Source organism: Columba livia, chromosome 14 (assembly GCF_036013475.1).
Source record: "Columba livia isolate bColLiv1 breed racing homer chromosome 14, bColLiv1.pat.W.v2, whole genome shotgun sequence".
NCBI lineage: Eukaryota > Metazoa > Chordata > Aves > Columbiformes > Columbidae > Columba > Columba livia.
The window spans coordinates 20612887-20639829 of NC_088615.1; positions in this window are offsets into that span (position 1 = coordinate 20612887).

Below are 26943 nucleotides of genomic sequence, written 5' to 3' on the forward strand. Positions count from 1 at the left end.
CTTTCTTTCTTCTTTCTTACTTCTTTCTTTTTTACTTCTTTCTTACTTCAGTCTTACTTCTTTCTTACTTCTTTCTTACTTCTTTCTTACTTCTTTCTAACTTCTTTTTTCTCCTTTCTTTCTTCTTTGTTTCTTCTTTCTTTCTTACTTCTTTCTTACTTATTTCTTAGTTCTTTCTTACTTCTTTCTTACTTCTTTCTAACTACTTTCTTACTTCTTTCTTACTTCTTTCTTACTTCTTTCTTACTTCTTTCTTACTTCTTTCTAACTTCTTTTTTCTCCTTTCTTTCTTCTTTCTTACATCTTTCTTTCTTACTTCTTTCTTACTTCTTTCTTACTTCTTTCTTACTTCTTTCTTACTTCTTTCTTTCTTCTTTCTTACTTCTTTCTTACTTCTTTCTTCTTTCTTTCTTACTTCTTTCTTACTTCTTTCTTACTTCTTTCTTTCTTCTTACTTTCTTCTTTCCTACTTCTTTCTTTCTTACTTCTTTCTTACTTCTTTCTTACTTCTTTCTTACTTCTTTCTTTCTTACTTATTTCTTACTTACTTAGTTCTTACTTCTTTCTTACTTCTTTCTTACTTCTTTCTTACTTCTTTCTTACTTCTTTCTTTTTTCTTTCTTACTTCTTTCTTTCTTCTTTATTACTTCTTTCTTACTTCTTTCTTACTTCTTTCTTACTTCTTTCTTACTTCTTTCTGACTTCTTTCTTAATTCTTTCTTCTTTCTTTCTTACTTCTTTCTTACTTCTTTATTTATTCTTACTTTCTTGTTCTTACTTCTTTCTTTCTTACTTCTTTCTTACTTCTTTCTTACTTCTTTCTTACTTCTTTCTTACTTCTTTCCTACTTCTTTCTTACTTCTTTCTTCTTTCTTTCTTACTTCTTTCTTACTTCTTTCTTACTTCTTTCTTACTTCTTTCTTTCTTCTTTCTTACTTCTTTCTTACTTCTTTCTTACTTCTTTCTTACTTCTATCTTACTTCTTTCTTTTTCTTTCTTTCTTATTTCTTACTTCTTTCTTACTTACTTCTTTCTTACTTCTTTCTTACTTTTTTCTTACTTCTTTCTTACTTTCTTCTTACTTCTTTCTTACTTCTTTCTAACTTCATTTTTCTTCTTTCTTTCTTCTTTCTTTCTTCTTTCTTTCTTACTTCTTTCTTACTTCTTTCTTACTTCTTTCTTTCTTACTTCTTTCGTACTTCTTTCGTACTTCTTTCTTTCTTACTTCTTTCTTACTTCTTTCTTACTTCTTTCTAACTACTTTCTTACTTCTTTCTTACTTCTTTCTTACTTCTTTCTTACTTCATCCTTACTTCTTTCTTTCTTCTTTCTGACTTCTTTCTTACTTCTATCTTCTTTCTTTCTTCTTTCTTACTTCTTCTTACTTCTTTCTAACTTCTTTTTTCTCCTTTCTTTCTTCTTTCTTTCTTCTTTCTTTCTTACTTGTTTCTTACTTCTTTCTTACTTCTTTCTTTCTTAATTCTTTCGTACTTCTTTCTTACTTCTTTCTTTCTTACTTCTTTCTTACTTCTTTCTTACTTCTTTCTTACTTCTTTCCTACTTCTTTCTTACTTCTTTCTTCTTTCTTTCTTACTTCTTTCTTACTTCTTTCTTTCTTCTTACTTTCTTCTTTCTTACTTCTTTCTTTCTTACTTCTTTCTTTCTTCTCTCTTACTTTTTCTTACTTCTAACTACTTTCTTACGACTTTCTTACTTCTTTCTTACTTCTCTCTAACTTCTTTCTTTCTTCTTTCTTTCTTCTTTCTTTCTTCTTGCTTTCTTCTTCCTTTCTTCTTTCTTACTTCTTTCTTTCTTACTTCTTTCTTATTTCTTTCTTACTTCTTTCTAAATTCTTTCTTACTTCTTTCTCACTTCTTTCTTACTTCTTTCTAACTACTTTCTTATGACTTTCTTACTTCTTTCTTACTTCTCTCTAACTTCTTTCTTTCTTCTTTATTTCTTCTTTCTTTCTTCTTTCTTCTTTCTTACTTCTTTCTTTCTTACTTCTTTCTTACTTCTTTCTTACTTCTTTCTTACTTCTTTCTTACTTCTTTCTTACTTCTTTCTGACTTCTTTCTTACTTCCTTCTTCTTTCTTTCTGACTTCTTTCTTACTTCTTTCTTACTTCTTTCTTACTTCTTTCTTTCTTCTTTCTTACTTCTTTCTTTCTTACTTCTTTCTTACTTCTTTCTTACTTCTTTCTTACTTCTTTCTTACTTCTTTCTTACTTCTTTCTTACTTCTTTCTTACTTCTTTCTTTCTTCTTTCTTACTTCTTTCTTTCTTACTTCTTTCTTCTTTATTTCTTCTTTCTTTCTTACTTCTTTCTTATTTCTTTCTTTCCTCTTTCTTTCTTAATTCTTTCGTACTTCTTTCTTACTTCTTTCTTTCTTACTTCTTTCTTACTTCTTTCTTACTTCTTTCTTACTTCTTTCCTACTTCTTTCTTACTTCTTTCTTCTTTCTTTCTTACTTCTTTCTTACTTCTTTCTTACTTCTTTCTTACTTCTTTCTTACTTCTTTCTTACTTCTTTCTTACTTCTTTCTAACTTCTTTTTTCTCCTTACTTTCTTCTTTCTTTCTTCTTTCTTTCTTACTTCTTTCTTACTTCTTTCTTTCTTAATTCTTTCGTACTTCTTTCTTACTTCTTTCTTTCTTACTTCTTTCTTACTTCTTTCTTACTTCTTTCTTACTTCTTTATTTCTTCTTACTTTCTTGTTCTTACTTCTTTCTTTCTTACTTCTTTCTTACTTCTTTCTAACTTCTTTTTTCTTCTTTCTTTCTTCTTTCTTTCTTCTTTCTTTCTTAATTCTTTCTTACTTCTTTCTTACTTCTTTCTTTCTTAATTCTTTCGTACTTCTTTCTTACTTCTTTCTTTTTTACTTCTTACTTACTTCTTTCTTACTTCTTTCTTACTTCTTTCTTACTTCTTTCCTACGCCTTTCTTACTTCTTTCTTCTTTCTTTCTTACTTCTTTCTTACTTCTTTCTTACTTCTTTCTTACTTCCTTCTTTCTTCTTTCTTACTTCTTTCTTACTTCTTTCTTACATCTTTCTTCTTTCTGACTTCTTTCTTACTTCTTTCTTCTTTCCTCTTACTTATTTCTTACTTCTTTCTTCTTTCTTTCTTACTTCTTTCTTACTTCTTTCTTACTTCTTTCTTTTTCATCTTTCTTTATTTCTTACTTCTTTCTTACTTACTTCTTTCTTACTTCTTTCTTACTTTTTTCTTACTTCTTTCTTACTTCTTTCTTTCTTCTTTCTTACTTCTTTCTAACTTCTTTTTTCTTCTTTCTTTCTTCTTTATTTCTTCTTTCTTTCTTACTTCTTTCTTACTTCTTTCTTACTTCTTTCTTTCTTACTTCTTTCGTACTTCTTTTGTACTTCTTTCTGTCTTACTTCTTTCTTACTTCTTTCTTACTTCTTTCTAACTTCTTTCTTACTTATTTCTTCTTTCTTACTTCTTTCTTACTTCTTTCTTACTTCTTTCTAACTTCTTTCTTACTTCTTGCTTACTTCTTTCTAACTTCTTTCGTTCTTCTTTCTTTCTTCTTTTATTCTTACTTCTTTCTTACTTCTTTCTTACTTCTTTCGTACTTCTTTCTTACTTCTTTCTTCTTTCTTTTTTACTTCTTTCTTACTTCTTTCTTACTTCTTTCTTAATTCTTTCTTTCTTCTTTCTTAATTCTTTCTTTCTTTCTTCTTTCTTTCTTCTTTCTTTCTTTCTTCCTTCTTTCTTTCTTTCTTTCTACTTTCTTTCTTCTTTCTTTCTTCTCTCTTTCTTTCTTCTTTCATTCTTCTTTCTTTCTTCTCTCTTTCTTCTTTCTTTCTTCTTTATTTCTTTCTTCATTCTTTCTTCTTTCTTTCTTCTTTCTTTCTTCTTTCTTTCTTTCTTCTTTCATTCTTCTTTCTTTCTTTCTTTCTTTCTTCTTTATTTCTTTCTCTCTACTTTCTTTCTACTTTCTTTCTTCTGTCTTTCTTTCGTCTTTCTTTCTTCTTTCTTTCTTCTTTTTTTCTTCTTTCTTTCTTTCTTCTTTCTTTCTTCTTTCTTACTTCTTTCTTTCTTACTTCTTTCTTACTTCTTTCTGACTTCTTTCTTACTTATTTCTTCTTTCTTACTTCTTTCTTACTTCTTTCTTACTTCTTTCTAACTTCTTTCTAACTTCTTTCTTACGTCTTTCTAACTTCTTTCTTTCTTCTTTCTTACTTCTTTCTTACTTCTTTCTTACTTCTTTCTTTTTTCTTTCTTACTTCTTTCTTTCTTCTTTATTACTTCTTTCTTACTTCTTTCTTACTTCTTTCTTACTTCTTTCTTACTTCTTTCTGACTTCTTTCTTAATTCTTTCTTCTTTCTTTCTTACTTCTTTCTTACTTCTTTATTTATTCTTACTTTCTTGTTCTTACTTCTTTCTTTCTTACTTCTTTCTTACTTCTTTCTTACTTCTTTCTTACTTCTTTCTTACTTCTTTCCTACTTCTTTCTTACTTCTTTCTTCTTTCTTTCTTACTTCTTTCTTACTTCTTTCTTACTTCTTTCTTACTTCTTTCTTTCTTCTTTCTTACTTCTTTCTTACTTCTTTCTTACTTCTTTCTTACTTCTATCTTACTTCTTTCTTTTTCTTTCTTTCTTATTTCTTACTTCTTTCTTACTTACTTCTTTCTTACTTCTTTCTTACTTTTTCTTACTTCTTTCTTACTTTCTTCTTACTTCTTTCTTACTTCTTTCTAACTTCATTTTTCTTCTTTCTTTCTTCTTTCTTTCTTCTTTCTTTCTTACTTCTTTCTTACTTCTTTCTTACTTCTTTCTTTCGTACTTCTTTCGTACTTCTTTCGTACTTCTTTCTTTCTTACTTCTTTCTTACTTCTTTCTTACTTCTTTCTAACTACTTTCTTACTTCTTTCTTACTTCTTTCTTACTTCTTTCTTACTTCATCCTTACTTCTTTCTTTCTTCTTTCTGACTTCTTTCTTACTTCTATCTTCTTTCTTTCTTCTTTCTTACTTCTTCTTACTTCTTTCTAACTTCTTTTTTCTCCTTTCTTTCTTCTTTCTTTCTTCTTTCTTTCTTACTTGTTTCTTACTTCTTTCTTACTTCTTTCTTTCTTAATTCTTTCGTACTTCTTTCTTACTTCTTTCTTTCTTACTTCTTTCTTACTTCTTTCTTACTTCTTTCTTACTTCTTTCCTACTTCTTTCTTACTTCTTTCTTCTTTCTTTCTTACTTCTTTCTTACTTCTTTCTTTCTTCTTACTTTCTTCTTTCTTACTTCTTTCTTTCTTACTTCTTTCTTTCTTCTCTCTTACTTTTTCTTACTTCTAACTACTTTCTTACGACTTTCTTACTTCTTTCTTACTTCTCTCTAACTTCTTTCTTTCTTCTTTCTTTCTTCTTTCTTTCTTCTTGCTTTCTTCTTCCTTTCTTCTTTCTTACTTCTTTCTTTCTTACTTCTTTCTTATTTCTTTCTTACTTCTTTCTAAATTCTTTCTTACTTCTTTCTCACTTCTTTCTTACTTCTTTCTAACTACTTTCTTATGACTTTCTTACTTCTTTCTTACTTCTCTCTAACTTCTTTCTTTCTTCTTTATTTCTTCTTTCTTTCTTCTTTCTTCTTTCTTACTTCTTTCTTTCTTACTTCTTTCTTACTTCTTTCTTACTTCTTTCTTACTTCTTTCTTACTTCTTTCTTACTTCTTTCTGACTTCTTTCTTACTTCCTTCTTCTTTCTTTCTGACTTCTTTCTTACTTCTTTCTTACTTCTTTCTTACTTCTTTCTTTCTTCTTTCTTACTTCTTTCTTTCTTACTTCTTTCTTACTTCTTTCTTACTTCTTTCTTACTTCTTTCTTACTTCTTTCTTACTTCTTTCTTACTTCTTTCTTACTTCTTTCTTTCTTCTTTCTTACTTCTTTCTTTCTTACTTCTTTCTTCTTTATTTCTTCTTTCTTTCTTACTTCTTTCTTATTTCTTTCTTTCCTCTTTCTTTCTTAATTCTTTCGTACTTCTTTCTTACTTCTTTCTTTCTTACTTCTTTCTTACTTCTTTCTTACTTCTTTCTTACTTCTTTCCTACTTCTTTCTTACTTCTTTCTTCTTTCTTTCTTACTTCTTTCTTACTTCTTTCTTACTTCTTTCTTACTTCTTTCTTACTTCTTTCTTACTTCTTTCTTACTTCTTTCTAACTTCTTTTTTCTCCTTACTTTCTTCTTTCTTTCTTCTTTCTTTCTTACTTCTTTCTTACTTCTTTCTTTCTTAATTCTTTCGTACTTCTTTCTTACTTCTTTCTTTCTTACTTCTTTCTTACTTCTTTCTTACTTCTTTCTTACTTCTTTATTTCTTCTTACTTTCTTGTTCTTACTTCTTTCTTTCTTACTTCTTTCTTACTTCTTTCTAACTTCTTTTTTCTTCTTTCTTTCTTCTTTCTTTCTTCTTTCTTTCTTAATTCTTTCTTACTTCTTTCTTACTTCTTTCTTTCTTAATTCTTTCGTACTTCTTTCTTACTTCTTTCTTTTTTACTTCTTACTTACTTCTTTCTTACTTCTTTCTTACTTCTTTCTTACTTCTTTCCTACGCCTTTCTTACTTCTTTCTTCTTTCTTTCTTACTTCTTTCTTACTTCTTTCTTACTTCTTTCTTACTTCCTTCTTTCTTCTTTCTTACTTCTTTCTTACTTCTTTCTTACATCTTTCTTCTTTCTGACTTCTTTCTTACTTCCTTCTTCTTTCTTTCTGACTTCTTTCTTACTTCTTTCTTACTTCTTTCTTACTTCTTTCTTTCTTCTTTCTTACTTCTTTCTTTCTTACTTCTTTCTTACTTCTTTCTTACTTCTTTCTTACTTCTTTCTTACTTCTTTCTTACTTCTTTCTTACTTCTTTCTTACTTCTTTCTTTCTTCTTTCTTACTTCTTTCTTTCTTACTTCTTTCTTCTTTATTTCTTCTTTCTTTCTTACTTCTTTCTTATTTCTTTCTTTCCTCTTTCTTTCTTAATTCTTTCGTACTTCTTTCTTACTTCTTTCTTTCTTACTTCTTTCTTACTTCTTTCTTACTTCTTTCTTACTTCTTTCCTACTTCTTTCTTACTTCTTTCTTCTTTCTTTCTTACTTCTTTCTTACTTCTTTCTTACTTCTTTCTTACTTCTTTCTTACTTCTTTCTTACTTCTTTCTTACTTCTTTCTAACTTCTTTTTTCTCCTTACTTTCTTCTTTCTTTCTTCTTTCTTTCTTACTTCTTTCTTACTTCTTTCTTTCTTAATTCTTTCGTACTTCTTTCTTACTTCTTTCTTTCTTACTTCTTTCTTACTTCTTTCTTACTTCTTTCTTACTTCTTTATTTCTTCTTACTTTCTTGTTCTTACTTCTTTCTTTCTTACTTCTTTCTTACTTCTTTCTAACTTCTTTTTTCTTCTTTCTTTCTTCTTTCTTTCTTCTTTCTTTCTTAATTCTTTCTTACTTCTTTCTTACTTCTTTCTTTCTTAATTCTTTCGTACTTCTTTCTTACTTCTTTCTTTTTTACTTCTTACTTACTTCTTTCTTACTTCTTTCTTACTTCTTTCTTACTTCTTTCCTACGCCTTTCTTACTTCTTTCTTCTTTCTTTCTTACTTCTTTCTTACTTCTTTCTTACTTCTTTCTTACTTCCTTCTTTCTTCTTTCTTACTTCTTTCTTACTTCTTTCTTACATCTTTCTTCTTTCTGACTTCTTTCTTACTTCTTTCTTCTTTCCTCTTACTTATTTCTTACTTCTTTCTTCTTTCTTTCTTACTTCTTTCTTACTTCTTTCTTACTTCTTTCTTTTTCATCTTTCTTTATTTCTTACTTCTTTCTTACTTACTTCTTTCTTACTTCTTTCTTACTTTTTTCTTACTTCTTTCTTACTTCTTTCTTTCTTCTTTCTTACTTCTTTCTAACTTCTTTTTTCTTCTTTCTTTCTTCTTTATTTCTTCTTTCTTTCTTACTTCTTTCTTACTTCTTTCTTACTTCTTTCTTTCTTACTTCTTTCGTACTTCTTTTGTACTTCTTTCTGTCTTACTTCTTTCTTACTTCTTTCTTACTTCTTTCTAACTTCTTTCTTACTTATTTCTTCTTTCTTACTTCTTTCTTACTTCTTTCTTACTTCTTTCTAACTTCTTTCTTACTTCTTGCTTACTTCTTTCTAACTTCTTTCGTTCTTCTTTCTTTCTTCTTTTATTCTTACTTCTTTCTTACTTCTTTCTTACTTCTTTCGTACTTCTTTCTTACTTCTTTCTTCTTTCTTTTTTACTTCTTTCTTACTTCTTTCTTACTTCTTTCTTAATTCTTTCTTTCTTCTTTCTTAATTCTTTCTTTCTTTCTTCTTTCTTTCTTCTTTCTTTCTTTCTTCCTTCTTTCTTTCTTTCTTTCTACTTTCTTTCTTCTTTCTTTCTTCTCTCTTTCTTTCTTCTTTCTTTCTTCTTTCTTTCTTCTCTCTTTCTTCTTTCTTTCTTCTTTATTTCTTTCTTCATTCTTTCTTCTTTCTTTCTTCTTTCTTTCTTCTTTCTTTCTTTCTTCTTTCATTCTTCTTTCTTTCTTTCTTTCTTTCTTCTTTATTTCTTTCTCTCTACTTTCTTTCTACTTTCTTTCTTCTGTCTTTCTTTCGTCTTTCTTTCTTCTTTCTTTCTTCTTTTTTTCTTCTTTCTTTCTTTCTTCTTTCTTTCTTCTTTCTTACTTCTTTCTTTCTTACTTCTTTCTTACTTCTTTCTGACTTCTTTCTTACTTATTTCTTCTTTCTTACTTCTTTCTTACTTCTTTCTTACTTCTTTCTAACTTCTTTCTAACTTCTTTCTTACGTCTTTCTAACTTCTTTTTTACTTCTTTCTTACTTCTTTCTAACTTCTTTCTTTCTTCTTTCTTTCTTCTTTCTTTCTTCTTTCTTACTTCTTTCTTTCTTAATTATTTCTTCTTTCTTTCTTCTTTCTTACTTCTTTCTTTCTCACTTCTTTCTTACTTCTTTCTTACTTCTTTCTTACTTCTTTCTTACTTCTTTCCTACTTCTTTCTTACTTCTTTCTTACTCCTTTCTTACTTCTTTCTTTCTTCTTTCTTTTTTCTTTCTTACTTCTTTCTTTCTTACCTCTTTCTTACTTCTTTCTTACTTCTTTCTTACTTCTTTCTTACTTCTTTCTTACTTCTTTCTTACTTCTTTCTAACTTCTTTTTTCTCCTTTCTTTAATCTTTCTATCTTCTTTCTTTCTTACTTCTTTCTTACTTCTTTCTTTCTTAATTCTTTCGTACTTCTTTCTTACTTCTTTCTTTCTTACTTCTTTCTTACTTCTTTCTTACTTCTTTCTTACTTCTTTCCTACTTCTTTCTTCTTCCTTTCTTACTTCTTTCTTACTTCTTTCTTACTTCTTTCTTTCTTCTTTCTTACTTCTTTCTTTCTTCTTTCTTACTTCTTTCTTATTTCTTTCTTACTTCTTTCTGACTTCTTTCTGACTTCTTTCTTACTTCTTTCTTCTTTCTTTCTTACTTCTTTCTTACTTCTTTCTTACTTCTTTCTTACTTCTTTCTTCTTTCTTTCTTACCTCTTTCTTACTTCTTTCTTCCTTTTTTTTACTTCTTTCTTACTTCTTTCTAACTTCTTTTATCTTCTTTCTTTCTTCTTTCTTTCTTCTTTCTTTCTTTCTTCCTTCTTACTTCTTTCTTACTTCTTTCTTTCTTAATTCTTTCGTACTTTTTACTTACTTCTTTCTTTCTTACTTCTTTCTTACTTCTTTCTTACTTCTTTCTTACTTCTTTCTTACTTCTTTCCTACTTCTTTATATTTCTTTCTTCTTTCTTTCTTACTTCTTTCTTACTTCTTTCTTACTTCTTTCTTACTTCTTTCTTACTTCTTTCTTACTTCCTTCTTACTTCTTTCTGACTTCTTTCTTACTTCTTTCTTCTTTCTTTCTTACTTCTTTCTTACTTCTTTCTTACTTCATTCTTACTTCTTTCTTTTTCTTTCTTTCTTATTTCTTACTTCTTACTTACTTACTTCTTTCTTACTTCTTTCTTACATTTTTCTTACTTCTTTCTAACTTCATTCTTTCTTCTTTCTTACTTCTTTCTAACTTCTTTTTTCTTCTTTCTTTCTTCTTTATTTCTTCTTTCTTTCTTACTTCTTTCTTACTTCTTTCTTACTTCTTTCTTACTTCTTTCTGACTTCTTTCTTACTTCTTTTTTCTTTCTTTCTGACTTCTTTCTTACTTCTTTCTTACTTCTTTCTTACTTCTTTCTTTCTTCTTTCTTACTTCTTTCTTTCTTACTTCTTTCTTCTTTATTTCTTCTTTCTTTCTTACTTCTTTCTTATTTCTTTCTTTCCTCTTTCTTTCTTAATTCTTTCGTACTTCTTTCTTACTTCTTTCTTTCTTACTTCTTTCTTACTTCTTTCTTACTTCTTTCTTACTTCTTTCCTACTTCTTTCTTACTTCTTTCTTCTTTCTTTCTTACTTCTTTCTTACTTCTTTCTTACTTCTTTCTTACTTCTTTCTTACTTCTTTCTTACTTCTTTCTTACTTCTTTCTTACTTCTTTCTAACTTCTTTTTTCTCCTTACTTTCTTCTTTCTTTCTTCTTTCTTTCTTACTTCTTTCTTACTTCTTTCTTTCTTAATTCTTTCGTACTTCTTTCTTACTTCTTTCTTTCTTACTTCTTTCTTACTTCTTTCTTACTTCTTTCTTACTTCTTTATTTCTTCTTACTTTCTTGTTCTTACTTCTTTCTTTCTTACTTCTTTCTTACTTCTTTCTAACTTCTTTTTTCTTCTTTCTTTCTTCTTTCTTTCTTCTTTCTTTCTTAATTCTTTCTTACTTCTTTCTTACTTCTTTCTTTCTTAATTCTTTCGTACTTCTTTCTTACTTCTTTCTTTTTTACTTCTTTCTTACTTCTTTCTTACTTCTTTCTTACTTCTTTCTTACTTCTTTCTTACTTCCTTCTTTCTTCTTTCTTACTTCTTTCTTACTTCTTTCTTACATCTTTCTTCTTTCTGAATTCTTTCTTACTTCTTTCTTCTTTCCTCTTACTTATTTCTTACTTCTTTCTTCTTTCTTTCTTACTTCTTTCTTACTTCTTTCTTACTTCTTTCTTTTTCATCTTTCTTTATTTCTCACTTCTTTCTTACTTACTTCTTTCTTACTTCTTTCTTACTTTTTTCTTACTTCTTTCTTACTTCTTTCTTTCTTCTTTCTTACTTCTTTCTAACTTCTTTTTTCTTCTTTCTTTCTTCTTTATTTCTTCTTTCTTTCTTACTTCTTTCTTACTTCTTTCTTACTTCTTTCTTTCTTACTTCTTTCGTACTTCTTTTGTACTTCTTTCTGTCTTACTTCTTTCTTACTTCTTTCTTACTTCTTTCTAACTTCTTTCTTACTTATTTCTTCTTTCTTACTTCTTTCTTACTTCTTTCTTACTTCTTTCTAACTTCTTTCTTACTTCTTGCTTACTTCTTTCTAACTTCTTTCGTTCTTCTTTCTTTCTTCTTTTATTCTTACTACTTTCTTACTTCTTTCTTACTTCTTTCGTACTTCTTTCTTACTTCTTTCTTCTTTCTTTTTTACTTCTTTCTTACTTCTTTCTTACTTCTTTCTTAATTCTTTCTTTCTTCTTTCTTAATTCTTTCTTTCTTTCTTCTTTCTTTCTTCTTTCTTTCTTTCTTCCTTCTTTCTTTCTTTCTTTCTACTTTCTTTCTTCTTTCTTTCTTCTCTCTTTCTTTCTTCTTTCTTTCTTCTTTCTTTCTTCTCTCTTTCTTCTTTCTTTCTTCTTTATTTCTTTCTTCATTCTTTCTTCTTTCTTTCTTCTTTCTTTCTTCTTTCTTTCTTTCTTCTTTCATTCTTCTTTCTTTCTTTCTTTCTTTCTTCTTTATTTCTTTCTCTCTACTTTCTTTCTTCTTTCTTTCTTCTGTCTTTCTTTCGTCTTTCTTTCTTCTTTCTTTCTTCTTTTTTTCTTCTTTCTTTCTTTCTTCTTTCTTTCTTCTTTCTTACTTCTTTCTTTCTTACTTCTTTCTTACTTCTTTCTGACTTCTTTCTTACTTATTTCTTCTTTCTTACTTCTTTCTTACTTCTTTCTTACTTCTTTCTAACTTCTTTCTTACTTCTTTCTTACGTCTTTCTAACTTCTTTTTTACTTCTTTCTTACTTCTTTCTAACTTCTTTCTTTCTTCTTTCTTTCTTCTTTCTTTCTTCTTTCTTACTTCTTTCTTTCTTACTTATTTCTTCTTTCTTTCTTCTTTCTTACTTCTTTCTTTCTTACTTCTTTCTTACTTCTTTCTTACTTCTTTCTTACTTCTTTCTTACTTCTTTCCTACTTCTTTCTTACTTCTTTCTTACTCCTTTCTTACTTCTTTCTAACTTCTTTCTTTCTTCTTTCTTTTTTCTTTCTTACTTCTTTCTTTCTTACGTCTTTCTTACTTCTTTCTTACTTCTTTCTTACTTCTTTCTTACTTCTTTCTTACTTCTTTCTTACTTCTTTCTAACTTCTTTTTTCTCCTTTCTTTAATCTTTCTTTCTTCTTTCTTTCTTACTTCTTTCTTACTTCTTTCTTTCTTAATTCTTTCGTACTTCTTTCTTACTTCTTTCTTTCTTACTTCTTTCTTACTTCTTTCTTACTTCTTTCTTACTTCTTTCCTACTTCTTTCTTCTTCCTTTCTTACTTCTTTCTTACTTCTTTCTTACTTCTTTCTTTCTTCTTTCTTACTTCTTTCTTTCTTCTTTCTTACTTCTTTCTTGTTTCTTTCTTACTTCTTTCTGACTTCTTTCTGACTTCTTTCTTACTTCTTTCTTCTTTCTTTCTTACTTCTTTCTTACTTCTTTCTTACTTCTTTCTTACTTCTTTCTTCTTTCTTTCTTACCTCTTTCTTACTTCTTTCTTCCTTTTTTTTACTTCTTTCTTACTTCTTTCTAACTTCTTTTATCTTCTTTCTTTCTTCTTTCTTTCTTCTTCCTTTCTTACTTCTTTCTTACTTCTTTCTTACTTCTTTCTTACTTCTTTCTTACTTCTTTCCTACTTCTTTATATTTCTTTCTTCTTTCTTTCTTACTTCTTTCTTACTTCTTTCTTACTTCTTTCTTACTTCTTTCTTACTTCTTTCTTACTTCCTTCTTACTTCTTTCTGACTTCTTTCTTACTTCTTTCTTCTTTCTTTCTTACTTCTTTCTTACTTCTTTCTTACTTCATTCTTACTTCTTTCTTTTTCTTTCTTTCTTATTTCTTACTTCTTTCTTACTTACTTCTTTCTTACTTCTTTCTTACATTTTTCTTACTTCTTTCTAACTTCATTCTTTCTTCTTTCTTACTTCTTTCTAACTTCTTTTTTCTTCTTTCTTTCTTCTTTATTTCTTCTTTCTTTCTTACTTCTTTCTTACTTCTTTCTTACTTCTTTCTTACTTCTTTCTGACTTCTTTCTTACTTCTTTTTTCTTTCTTTCTGACTTCTTTCTTACTTCTCTCGTACTTCTTTCTTACTTCTTTCTTTCTTCTTACTTTCTTCTTTCTTACTTCTTTCTTCTTTCTTTCTTCTTTCTTTCTTACTTCTTTCTTATTTCTTTCTTTCTTCTTTCTTTCTTAATTCTTTCGAACTTCTTTCTTACTTCTTTCTTTCTTACTTTTTTCTTACTTCTTTCTTACTTCTTTCTTACTTCTTTCCTACTTCTTTCTTACTTCTTTCTTCTTTCTTTCTTACTTCTTTCTTACTTCTTTCTTACTTCTTTCTTACTTCTTTCTTACTTCTATCTTACTTCTTTCTTTTTCTTTCTTTCTTATTTCTTACTTCTTTCTTACATACTTCTTTCTTACTTCTCTCTTACTTTTTTCTTACTTCTTTCTTACTTTTTTCTTACTTCTTTCTTACTTCTTTCTAACTTCTTTTTTCTTCTTTCTTTCTTCTTTCTTCCTTCTTTCTTTCTTACTTCTTTCTTACTTCTTCCTTTCTTACTTCTTTCGTACTTCTTTCGTACTTCTTTCATTCTTACTTCTTTCTTACTTCTTTCTTACTTCTTTCTTACTTCTTTCCTACTTCGTTCTTACTTCTTTCTTCTTTCTTTCTTACTTCTTTCTTATTTCTTTCTTACTTCTTTCTTTCTTCTTACTTTCTTCTTTCTTACTTCTTTCTTTCTTACTTCTTTCTTTCTTCTTTCTTACTTTTTCTTACTTCTTTCTAACTACTTTCTTATGACTTTCTTACTTCTTTCTTACTTCTCTCTAACTTCTTTCTTTCTTCTTTCTTTCTTCTTTCTTTCTTCTTTCTTTCTTCTTTCTTTCTTACTTCTTTCTTACTTCTTTCTTACTTCTTTCTTTCTTCTTTCTTACTTCTTTCTTACTTCTTTCTTATTTCTTTCTTACTTCTTTCTAACTTCTTTCTTACTTCTTTCTCAATTCTTTCTTACTTATTTCTAACTTCTTTCTTTCTTCTTTCTTTCTTCTTTTTTATTTCTTTCTTCTTTCTTACTTCCTTCTTTCTTCTTACTTTCTTCTTTCTTACTTCTTTCATTTTACTTCTTTCTTCTTTCTTTCTTCTTTCTTTCTTAATTCTTTCTTATTTCTTTCTTTCTTCTTTCTTTCTTAATTCTTTCGAACTTCTTTCTTACTTCTTTCTTTCTTACTTTTTTCTTACTTCTTTCTTACTTCTTTCTTACTTCTTTCCTACTTCTTTCTTACTTCTTTCTTCTTTCTTTCTTACTTCTTTCTTACTTCTTTCCTACTTCTTTCTTACTTCTTTCTTCTTTCTTTCTTACTTCTTTCTTACTTCTTTCTTACTTCTTTCTTACTTCTTTCTTACTTCTTTCTTACTTCTATCTTACTTCTTTCTTTTTCTTTCTTTCTTATTTCTTACTTCTTTCTTACTTACTTCTTTCTTACTTCTTTCTTACTTTTTTCTTACTTCTTTCTTACTTCTTTCTTACTTCTTTCTTACTTCTTTCTGACTTCTCTCTGACTTCTTTCTTACTTCCTTCTTCTTTCTTTCTGACTTCTTTCTTACTTCTTTCTTACCTCTTTCTTACTTCTTTCTTTCTTCTTTCTTAATTCTTTCTTTCTTACTTCTTTCTTACTTCTTTCTTACTTCTTTCTTACTTCTTTCTAACTTCTTAATTTCTTCTTTCTTACTTCTTTCTTTCTTACTTCTTTCTTCTTTCTTTCTTCTTTCTTTCTTACTTCTTTCTTATTTCTTTCTTTCTTCTTTCTTTCTTAATTCTTTCGTACTTCTTTCTTACTTCTTTCTTTCTTACTTCTTTCTTACTTCTTTCTTACTTCTTTCTTACTTCTTTCCTACTTCTTTCTTACTTCTTTCTTCTTTCTTTCTTACTTCTTTCTTACTTCTTTCTTACTTCTTTCTGACTTCTTTCTTACTTCTTTCTTACTTCTATCTTACTTCTTTCTTTTTCTTTCTTTCTTATTTCTTACTTCTTTCTTACTTACTTCTTTCTTACTTCTTTCTTACTTTTTTCTTGCTTCTTTCTTACTTTTTTCTTACTTCTTTCTTACTTCTTTCTAACTTCGTTTTTCTTCTTTCTTTCTTCTTTCTTCCTTCTTTCTTTCTTACTTCTTTCTTACTTCTTTCTTTCTTACTTCTTTCGTACTTCTTTCGTACTTCTTTCTTTCTTACTTCTTTCTTACTTCTTTCTTACTTCTTTCTTACTTCTTACTTCTTTCTTACTTCTTTCTTACTTCTTCTTACTTCTTTCTAACTTCTTTTTTCTCCTTTCTTTCTTCTTTCTTTCTTCTTTCTTTCTTACTTCTTTCTTACTTCTTTCTTACTTCTTTCTTTCTTAATTCTTTCGTACTATTTTCTTACTTCTTTCTTACTTCTTTCCTACTTCTTTCTTCTTACTTTCTTCTTTCTTCTTTCTTTCTTACTTCTTTCTTTCTTCTTTCTTACTTTTTCTTACTTCTTTCTAACTACTTTCTTATGACTTTCTTACTTCTTTCTTACTTCTCTCTAACTTCTTTCTTTCTTCTTTCTTTCTTCTTTCTTTCTTCTTTCTTTCTTCTTTCTTACTTCTTTCTTTCTTACTTCTTTCTTACTTCTTTCTTACTTCTTTCTTACTTCTTTCTTACTTCTTTCTTACTTCTTTCTTACTTCTTTCTTTCTTCTTACTTTCTTCTTTCCTTCTTCTTTCTTTCTTACTTCTTTCTTACTTCTTTCTTATTTCTTTCTTACTTCTTTCTAACTTCTTTCTTACTTCTTTCTCACTTCTTTCTTACTTATTTCTAACTTCTTTCTTTCTTCTTTCTTTCTTCTTTTTTATTTCTTTCTTCTTTCTTAATCCTTTCTTTCTTAATTATTTCTTACTTCTTTCTTACTTCTTTCTTACTTCTTTCTTACTTCTTTCTTTTTTCTTTCTTACTTCTTTCTTTCTTCTTTATTGCTTCTTTCTTACTTCTTTCTTACTTCTTTCTTACTTCTTTCTGACTTCTTTCTAACTTCTTTCTTCTTTCTTTCTTACTTCTTTCTTACTTCTTTATTTCTTCTTACTTTCTTGTTCTTACTTCTTTCTTTCTTACTTCTTTCTTACTTCTTTCTTACTTCTTTCTTACTTCTTTCTTACTTCTTTCCTACTTCTTTCTTTACTTCTTTCTTCTTTCTTTCTTACTTCTTTCTTACTTCTTTCTTACTTCTTTCTTACTTCTTTCTTACTTCTTTCTTACTTCTATCTTACTTCTTTCTTTTTCTTTCTTTCTTATTTCTTACTTCTTTCTTACTTACTTCTTTCTTACTTCTTTCTTACTTCTTTCTTACTTCTTTCTTTTTTCTTTCTTACTTCTTTCTTTCTTCTTTATTACTTCTTTCTTATTTCTTTCTTACTTCTTTCTAACTTCTTTCTTACTTCTTTCTCACTTCTTTCTTACTTATTTCTAACTTCTTTCTTTCTTCTTTCTTTCTTCTTTTTTATTTCTTTCTTCTTTCTTACTCCTTTCTTTCTTACTTCTTTCTTACTTCTTTCTTACTTCTTTCTAACTTCTTTCTTACTTCTTTCTCACTTCTTTCTTACTTATTTCTAATTTCTTTCTTTCTTCTTTCTTTCTTCTTTTTTATTTCTTTCTTCTTTCTTAATCCTTTCTTTCTTAATTCTTTCTTACTTCTTTCTTACTTCTTTCTTACTTCTTTCTTACTTCTTTCTTACTTCTTTCTTCTTTCTTACTTCTTTCTTACTTCTTTCTAACTTCTTTTTTCTCCTTTCTTTCTTCTTCCTTTCATCTTTCTTTCTTACTTCTTTCTTACTTCTTTCTTTCTTAATTCTTTCGTACTTCTTTCTTACTTCTTTCTTTCTTACTTCTTTCTTACTTCTTTCTTACTTCTTTCCTACTTCTTTCTTACTTCTTTCTTCTTTCTTTCTTACTTCTTTCTTACTTCTCTCTAACTTCTTTCTTTCTTCTTTCTTTCTTCTTTCTTTCTTCTTTCTTTCTTCTTTCTTACTTCTTTCTTTCTTACTTCTTTCTTACTTCTTTCTTGCTTCTTTCTTACTTCTTTCTAACTTCTTTTTTCTCCTTTCTTTCTTCTTCCTTTCATCTTTCTTTCTTACTTCTTTCTTACTTCTTTCTTTCTTAATTCTTTCGTACTTCTTTCTTACTTCTTTCTTTCTTACTTCTTTCTTACTTCTTTCCTACTTCTTTCTTACTTCTTTCTTCTTTCTTTCTTACTTCTTTCTTACTTCTTTCTTACTTCTTTCTTACTTCTTTCTTTTTTCTTTCTTACTTCTTTCTTTCTTCTTTATTACTTCTTTCTTACTTCTTTCTTACTTCTTTCTTACTTCTTTCTGACTTCTTTCTAACTTCTTTCTTCTTTCTTTCTTACTTCTTTCTTACTTCTTTATTTCTTCTTACTTTCTTGTTCTTACTTCTTTCTTTCTAACTTCTTTCTTACTTCTTTCTCACTTCTTTCTTACTTATTTCTAACTTCTTTCATTCTTCTTTCTTTCTTCTTTTTTATTTCTTTCTTCTTTCTTACTCCTTTCTTTCTTACTTCTTTCTTACTTCTTTCTTACTTCTTTCTAACTTCTTTCTTACTTCTTTCTCACTTCTTTCTTACTTATTTCTAACTTCTTTCTTTCTTCTTTCTTTCTTCTTTTTTATTTCTTTCTTCTTTCTTAATCCTTTCTTTCTTAATTCTTTCTTACTTCTTTCTTACTTCTTTCTTACTTCTTTCTTACTTCTTTCTTACTTCTTTCTTCTTTCTTACTTCTTTCTTACTTCTTTGTAACTTCTTTTTTCTCCTTTCTTTCTTCTTCCTTTCATCTTTCTTTCTTACTTCTTTCTTACTTCTTTCTTTCTTAATTCTTTCGTACTTCTTTCTTACTTCTTTCTTTCTTACTTCTTTCTTACTTCTTTCTTACTTCTTTCCTACTTCTTTCTTACTTCTTTCTTCTTTCTTTCTTACTTCTTTCTTACTTCTCTCTAACTTCTTTCTTTCTTCTTTCTTTCTTCTTTCTTTCTTCTTTCTTTCTTCTTTCTTACTTCTTTCTTTCTTACTTCTTTCTTACTTCTTTCTTGCTTCTTTCTTACTTCTTTCTAACTTCTTTTTTCTCCTTTCTTTCTTCTTCCTTTCATCTTTCTTTCTTACTTCTTTCTTACTTCTTTCTTTCTTAATTCTTTCGTACTTCTTTCTTACTTCTTTCTTTCTTACTTCTTTCTTACTTCTTTCCTACTTCTTTCTTACTTCTTTCTTCTTTCTTTCTTACTTCTTTCTTACTTCTTTCTTACTTCTTTCTTACTTCTTTCTTTTTTCTTTCTTACTTCTTTCTTTCTTCTTTATTACTTCTTTCTTACTTCTTTCTTACTTCTTTCTTACTTCTTTCTGACTTCTTTCTAACTTCTTTCTTCTTTCTTTCTTACTTCTTTCTTACTTCTTTATTTCTTCTTACTTTCTTGTTCTTACTTCTTTCTTTCTTACTTCTTTCTTACTTCTTCTTACTTCTTTCTTACTTCTTTCTTACTTCTATCTTACTTCTTTCTTTTTCTTTCTTTCTTATTTCTTACTTCTTTCTTACTTACTTCTTTCTTACTTCTTTCTTACTTTTTTCTTACTTCTTTCTTACTTTTTTCTTACTTCTTTCTTACTTCTTTCTAACTTCTTTTTTCTTCTTTCTTTCTTCTTTCTTCCTTCTTTCTTTCTTACTTCTTTCTTACTTCTTTCTTTCTTACTTCTTTCGTACTTCTTTCGTACTTCTTTCATTCTTACTTCTTTCTTACTTCTTTCTTACTTCTTTCCTACTTCGTTCTTACTTCTTTCTTCTTTCTTTCTTACTTCTTTCTTACTTCTTTCTTACTTCTTTCTTTCTTCTTACTTTCTTCTTTCTTACTTCTTTCTTTCTTACTTCTTTCTTTCTTCTTTCTTACTTTTTCTTACTTCTTTCTAACTACTTTCTTATGACTTTCTTACTTCTTTCTTACTTCTCTCTAACTTCTTTCTTTCTTCTTTCTTTCTTCTTTCTTTCTTCTTTTTTCTTCTTTCTTACTTCTTTCTTTCTTACTTCTTTCTTACTTCTTTCTTACTTCTTTCTTACTTCTTTCTTACTTCTTTCTTACTTCTTTCTAACTTCTTTTTTCTCCTTACTTTCTTCTTTCTTTCTTCTTTCTTTCTTACTTCTTTCTTACTTCTTTCTTACTTCTTTCTTATTTCTTTCTTACTTCTTTCTAACTTCTTTCTTACTTCTTTCTCACTTCTTTCTTACTTATTTCTAACTTCTTTCTTTCTTCTTTCTTTCTTCTTTTTTATTTCTTTCTTCTTTCTTAATCCTTTCTTTCTTAATTCTTTCTTACATCTTTCTTACTTCTTTCTTACTTCTTTCTTACTTCTTTCTTACTTCTTTCTTCTTTCTTACTTCTTTCTTACTTCTTTCTAACTTCTTTTTTCTCCTTTCTTTCTTCTTCCTTTCATCTTTCTTTCTTACTTCTTTCTTACTTCTTTCTTTCTTAATTCTTTCGTACTTCTTTCTTACTTCTTTCTTTCTTACTTCTTTCTTACTTCTTTCTTACTTCTTTCCTACTTCTTTCTTACTTTTTCTTCTTTCTTTCTTACTTCTTTCTTACTTCTTTCTTACTTCTTTCTTACTTGTTTCTTTTTTCTTTCTTACTTCTTTCTTTCTTCTTTATTACTTCTTTCTTACTTCTTTCTTACTTCTTTCTTACTTCTTTCTGACTTTTTTCTAACTTCTTTCTTCTTTCTTTCTTACTTCTTTCTTACTTCTTTATTTCTTCTTACTTTCTTGTTCTTACTTCTTTCTTTCTTACTTATTTCTTACTTCTTTCTTTCTTCTTTCTTACTTCTTTCTTACTTCTTTCTTACTTCTTTCTTACTTCTATCTTACTTCTTTCTTTTTCTTTCTTTCTTATTTCTTACTTCTTTCTTACTTACTTCTTTCTTACTTCTTTCTTACTTTTTTCTTAATTCTTTCTTACTTTCTTCTTACTTCTTTCTTACTTCTTTCTAACTTCTTTTTTCTTCTTTCTTTCTTCTTTCTTTCTTCTTTCTTTCTTACTTCTTTCTTACTTCTTTCTTACTTCTTTCTTTCTTACTTCTTTCGTACTTCTTTCTTTCTTACTTCTTTCTTACTTCTTTCTTACTTCATCCTTACTTCTTTCTTTCTTCTTTCTGACTTCTTTCTTACTTCTATCTTCTTTCTTACTTCTTTCTTACTTCTTCTTACTTCTTTCTAACTTCTTTTTTCTCCTTTCTTTCTTCTTTCTTTCTTCTTTCTTTCTTACTTCTTTCTTACTTCTTTCTTACATCTTTCTTTCTTAATTCTTTCGTACTTCTTTCTTACTTCTTTCTTTCTTACTTCTTTCTTACTTCTTTCTTACTTCTTTCTTACTTCTTTCCTACTTCTTTCTTACTTCTTTCTTCTTTCTTTCTTACTTCTTTCTTACTTCTTTCTTACTTCTTTCTTTCTTCTTACTTTCTTCTTTCTTACTTCTTTCTTTCTTACTTCTTTCTTTCTTCTTTCTTACTTTTTCTTACTTCTAACTACTTTCATACGACTTTCTTACTTCTTTCTTACTTCTCTCTAACGTCTTTCTTTCTTCTTTCTTTCTTCTTTCTTTCTTCTTTCTTTCTTCTTTCTTACTTCTTTCTTTCTTACATTTCTTACTTCTTTCTTACTTCTTTCTTACTTCTTTCTTACTTTTTCTTACTTCTTTCTTACTTATTTCTGACTTCTTTCTTACTTCCTTCTTCTTTCTTTCTTACTTCTTTCTTACTTCTTTTTTACTTCTTTCTTACTTCTTTCTTTCTTCTTTCTTACTTCTTTCTTTCTTACTTCCTTCTTCTTTCTTTCTTACTTCTTTCTTACTTCTTTCTTACTTCTTTCTTTCTTCTTACTTTCTTCTTTCTTACTTCTTTCTTTCTTACTTCTTTCTTCTTTCTTTCTTCTTTCTTTCTTACTTCTTTCTTATTTCTTTCTTTCCTCTTTCTTTCTTAATTCTTTCGTACTTCTTTCTTACTTCTTTCTTTCTTACTTCTTTCTTACTTCTTTCTTACTACTTTCTTACTTCTTTCTTACTTCTATCTTACTTCTTTCTTTTTCTTTCTTTCTTATTTCTTACTTCTTTCTTACTTACTTCTTTCTTACTTCTTTCTTACTTTTTTCTTACTTCTTTCTTACTTTTTTCTTACTTCTTTCTTACTTCTTTCTAACTTCTTTTTTCTTCTTTCTTTCTTCTTTCTTCCTTCTTTCTTTCTTACTTCTTTCTTACTTCTTACTTTCTTACTTCTTTCGTACTTCTTTCGTACTTCTTTCTTTCTTACTTCTTTCTTACTTCTTCCTTACTTGTTTCTTCTTTCTTTCTTCTTTCTTACTTCATTCTTACTTCTTTCTTTCTTCTTTCTGACTTCTTTCTTACTTCTATCTTCTTTCTTACTTCTTTCTTACTTCTTCTTACTTCTTTCTAACTTCTTTTTTCTCCTTTCTTTCTTCTTTCTTTCTTCTTTCTTTCTTACTTCTTTCTTACTTCTTTCTTAGTTCTTTCTTACTTCTTTCCTACTTCTTTCTTACTTCTTTCTTCTTTCTTTCTTACTTCTTTCTTACTTCTTTCTTACTTCTTTCTTTCTTACTTCTTTCTTACTTCTTTCTTACTTCTTTCTTACATCTTTCTTACTTCTTTCTTACTTCTTTCCTACTTCTTTCTTACTTCTTTCTTCTTTCTTTCTTACTTCTTTCTTACTTCTTTCTTACTTCTTCCTTACTTCTTTCTTTTTTCTTTCTTACTTCTTTCTTTCTTCTTTATTACTTCTTTCTTACTTCTTTCTTACATCTTTCTTACTTCTTTCTGACTTCTTTCTTACTTCTTTCTTCTTTCTTTCTTACTTCTTTCTTACTTCTTTATTTCTTCTTACTTTCCTGTTCTTACTTCTTTCTTTCTTACTTATTTCTTACTTCTTTCTTACATCTTTCTTACTTCTTTCCTACTTCTTTCTTACTTCATTCTTCTTTCTTTCTTACTTCTTTCTTACTTCTTTCTTACTTCTTTCTTACTTCTTTCTTTCTTACTTCTTTCTTACTTCTATCTTACTTCTTTCTTTTTCTTTCTTTCTTATTTCTTACTTCTTTCTTACTTACTTCTTTCTTACTTCTTTCTTACTTTTTTCTTACTTCTTTCTTACTTTCTTCTTACTTCTTTCTTACTTCTTTCTAATTTCTTTTTTCTTCTTTCTTTCTTCTTTCTTTCTTCTTTCTTTCTTACTTCTTTCTTACTTCTTTCTTACTTCTTTCTTTCTTACATCTTTCGTACTTCTTTCGTACTTCTTTCTTTCTTACTTCTTTCTTACTTCTTTCTTACTTCTTTCTTACTTCTTTCTTACTTCTTTCTTACTTCTTTCTTACTTCTTTCTTACTTCTTTCTTACTTCTTTCTTTCTTCTTTCTGACTTCTTTCTTACTTCTATCTTCTTTCTTACTTCTTTCTTACTTCTTCTTACTTCTTTCTAACTTCTTTTTTCTCCTTTCTTTCTTCTTTCTTTCTTCTTTCTTTCTTACTTCTTTCTTACTTCTTTCTTACTTCTTTCTTTCTTAATTCTTTCGTACCTCTTTCTTACTTCTTTCTTTCTTACTTCTTTCTTACTTCTTTCTTACTTCTTTCTTACTTCTTTCCTACTTCTTTCTTACTTCTTTCTTCTGTCTTTCTTACTTCTTTCTTACTTCTTTCTTACTTCTTTCCTTCTTCTTACTTTCTTCTTTCTTACTTCTTTCTTTCTTACTTCTTTCTTTCTTCTTTCTTACTTTTTCTTACTTCTAACTACTTTCTTACGACTTTCTTACTTCTTTCTTACTTCTCTCTAACTTCTTTCTTTCTTCCTTCTTCCTTCTTTTTTTCTTCTTTCTTTCTTCTTTCTTACTTCTTTCTTTCTTACTTCTTTCTTATTTCTTTCTTACTTCTTTCTAAATTCTTTCTTACTTCTTTCTCACTTCTTTCTTACTTCTTTCTAACTTCTTTCTTTCTTCTTTCTTTCTTCTTTTTTATTTCTTTCTTCTTTCTTACTCCTTTCTTTCTTACTTCTTTCTTACTTCATTCTTACTTCTTTCTTACTTCTTTCTTACTTCTTTCTTACTTCTTTCTAACTTCTTTTTTCTCCTTTCTTTCTTCTTTCTTTCTTTTTTCTTTCTTACTTCTTTCTTACTTCTTTCTTTCTTAATTCTTTCGTACTTCTTTCTTACTTCTTTCTTTCTTACTTCTTTCTTACTTCTTTCTTACTTCTTTCTTACTTCTTTATTTCTTCTTACTTTCTTGTTCTTACTTCTTTCTTTCTTACTTCTTTCTTACTTCTTTCTTACTTCTTTCTTACTTCTTTCTAACTTCTTTTTTCTTCTTTCTTTCTTCTTTCTTTCTTCTTTCTTTCTTACTTCTTTCTTACTTCTTTCTTACTTCTTTCTTTCTTAATTCTTTCGTACTTCTTTCTTACTTCTTTCTTTCTTACTTCTTTCTTACTTCTTTCTTACTTCTTTCTTACTTCTTTCTTACTTCTTTCCTACTTCTTTCTTACTTCTTTCTTACTTCTTTCTTACTTCTTTCTTACTTCTTTCTTACTTCTTTCTTACTTCTTTCTTTCTTACTTCTTTCGTACTTCTTTCGTACTTCTTTCTTTCTTACTTCTTTCTTACTTCTTTCTTACTTCTTTCTTACTTCTTTCTTACTTGTTTCTTACTTCTTTCTTACTTCTTTCTTCTTTCTTTCTTACTTCTTTCTTACTCCTTACTTACTTCTTTCTTACTTCTTTCTTACTTCTTTATGACTTCTTTCTTACTTCTTTCTTCTTTCTTACTTCTTTCTTACTTCTTTCTTACTTCTTTCTAACTTCTTTCTTTCTTCTTTCTTTCTTCTTTCTTTCTTACTTCTTTGTTACTTCTTTCTTACTTCTTTCTTTCTTACTTCTTTCTTAATTTTTTTACTTCATCTCTTACTTCTTTCTAACTTCTTTCTTTCTTCTTTCTTTCTTCTTTCATTCTTACTTCTTTCTTACTTCTTTCTTACTTCTTTCTTACTTCTTGCTAACTTCTTTTTTCTCCTTTCTTTCTTCTTTCTTTCTTTTTTCTTTCTTACTTCTTTCTTACTTCTTTCTTTCTTAATTCTTTCGTACTTCTTTCTTACTTCTTTCTTTCTTACTTCTTTCTTACTTCTTTCTTACTTCTTTCTTACTTCTTTATTTCTTCTTACTTTCTTATTCTTCCTTCTTTCTTTCTTACTTCTTTCTTACTTCTTTCTTACTTCTTTCTTACTTCTTTCTTACTTCTTTCCTACTTCTTTCTTACTTCTTTCTTCTGTCTTTCTTACTTCTTTCTTACTTCTTTCTTACTTCTTTCCTTCTTCTTACTTTCTTCTTTCTTACTTCTTTCTTTCTTACTTCTTTCTTTCTTCTTTCTTACTTTTTCTTACTTCTAACTACTTTCTTACGACTTTCTTACTTCTTTCTTACTTCTCTCTAACTTCTTTCTTTCTTCCTTCTTCCTTCTTTTTTTCTTCTTTCTTTCTTCTTTCTTACTTCTTTCTTTCTTACTTCTTTCTTATTTCTTTCTTACTTCTTTCTAAATTCTTTCTTACTTCTTTCTCACTTCTTTCTTACTTCTTTCTAACTTCTTTCTTTCTTCTTTCTTTCTTCTTTTTTATTTCTTTCTTCTTTCTTACTCCTTTCTTTCTTACTTCTTTCTTACTTCATTCTTACTTCTTTCTTACTTCTTTCTTACTTCTTTCTTACTTCTTTCTTACTTCTTTCTAACTTCTTTTTTCTCCTTTCTTTCTTCTTTCTTTCTTTTTTCTTTCTTACTTCTTTCTTACTTCTTTCTTTCTTAATTCTTTCGTACTTCTTTCTTACTTCTTTCTTTCTTACTTCTTTCTTACTTCTTTCTTACTTCTTTCTTACTTCTTTATTTCTTCTTACTTTCTTGTTCTTACTTCTTTCTTTCTTACTTCTTTCTTACTTCTTTCTTACTTCTTTCTTACTTCTTTCTAACTTCTTTTTTCTTCTTTCTTTCTTCTTTCTTTCTTCTTTCTTTCTTACTTCTTTCTTACTTCTTTCTTACTTCTTTCTTTCTTAATTCTTTCGTACTTCTTTCTTACTTCTTTCTTTCTTACTTCTTTCTTACTTCTTTCTTACTTCTTTCTTACTTCTTTCTTACTTCTTTCCTACTTCTTTCTTACTTCTTTCTTACTTCTTTCTTACTTCTTTCTTACTTCTTTCTTACTTCTTTCTTACTTCTTTCTTTCTTACTTCTTTCGTACTTCTTTCGTACTTCTTTCTTTCTTACTTCTTTCTTACTTCTTTCTTACTTCTTTCTTACTTCTTTCTTACTTGTTTCTTACTTCTTTCTTACTTCTTTCTTCTTTCTTTCTTACTTCTTTCTTACTTCTTTCTTACTTCTTTCTAACTTCTTTCTTTCTTCTTTCTTTCTTCTTTCTTTCTTACTTCTTTGTTACTTCTTTCTTACTTCTTTCTTTCTTACTTCTTTCTTAATTTTTTTACTTCATCTCTTACTTCTTTCTAACTTCTTTCTTTCTTCTTTCTTTCTTCTTTCATTCTTACTTCTTTCTTACTTCTTTCTTACTTCTTTCTTACTTCTTTCTAACTTCTTTTTTCTCCTTTCTTTCTTCTTTCTTTCTTTTTTCTTTCTTACTTCTTTCTTACTTCTTTCTTTCTTAATTCTTTCGTACTTCTTTCTTACTTCTTTCTTTCTTAATTCTTTCTTACTTCTTTCTTACTTCTTTCTTACTTCTTTATTTCTTCTTACTTTCTTATTCTTCCTTCTTTCTTTCTTACTTCTTTCTTACTTCTTTCTTACTTCTTCCTTACTTCTTTCTTACTTCTTTCTAACTTCTTTTTTCTTCTTTCTTTCTTCTTTCTTTCTTCTTTCTTTCTTACTTCTTTCTTACTTCTTTCTTTCTTAATTCTTTCGTACGTCTTTCTTAATTCTTTCTTTCTTACTTCTTTCTTACTTCTTTCTTACTTCTTTCTTACTTCTTTCTTACTTCTTTCCTACTTCTTTCTTACTTCTTTCTTACTTCTTTCTTACTTCTTTCTTACTTCTTTCTTACTTCTTTCTTACTTCTTTCTTTCTTACTTCTTTCGTACTTCTTTCTTTCTTACTTCTTTCTTACTTCTTTCTTACTTCTTTCTTACTTCTTTCTTACTTCTTTCTTACTTCTTTCTTACTTCTTTCTTACTTCTTTCTTACTTCTTTCTTCTTTCTTTCTTACTTCTTTCTTACTCCTTACTTACTTCTTTCTTACTTCTTTCTTACTTCTTTATGACTTCTTTCTTACTTCTTTCTTCTTTCTTACTTCTTTCTTACTTCTTTCTTACTTCTTTCTAACTTCTTTCTTTCTTCTTTCTTTCTTTTTTCTTTCTTACTTCTTTGTTACGTCTTACTTACTTCTTTCTTTCTTACTTCTTTCTTAATTTTTTTACTTCATCTCTTACTTCTTTCTAACTTCTTTCTTTCTTCTTTCTTTCTTCTTTCATTCTTACTTCTTTCTTACTTCTTTCTTACTTCTTTCTA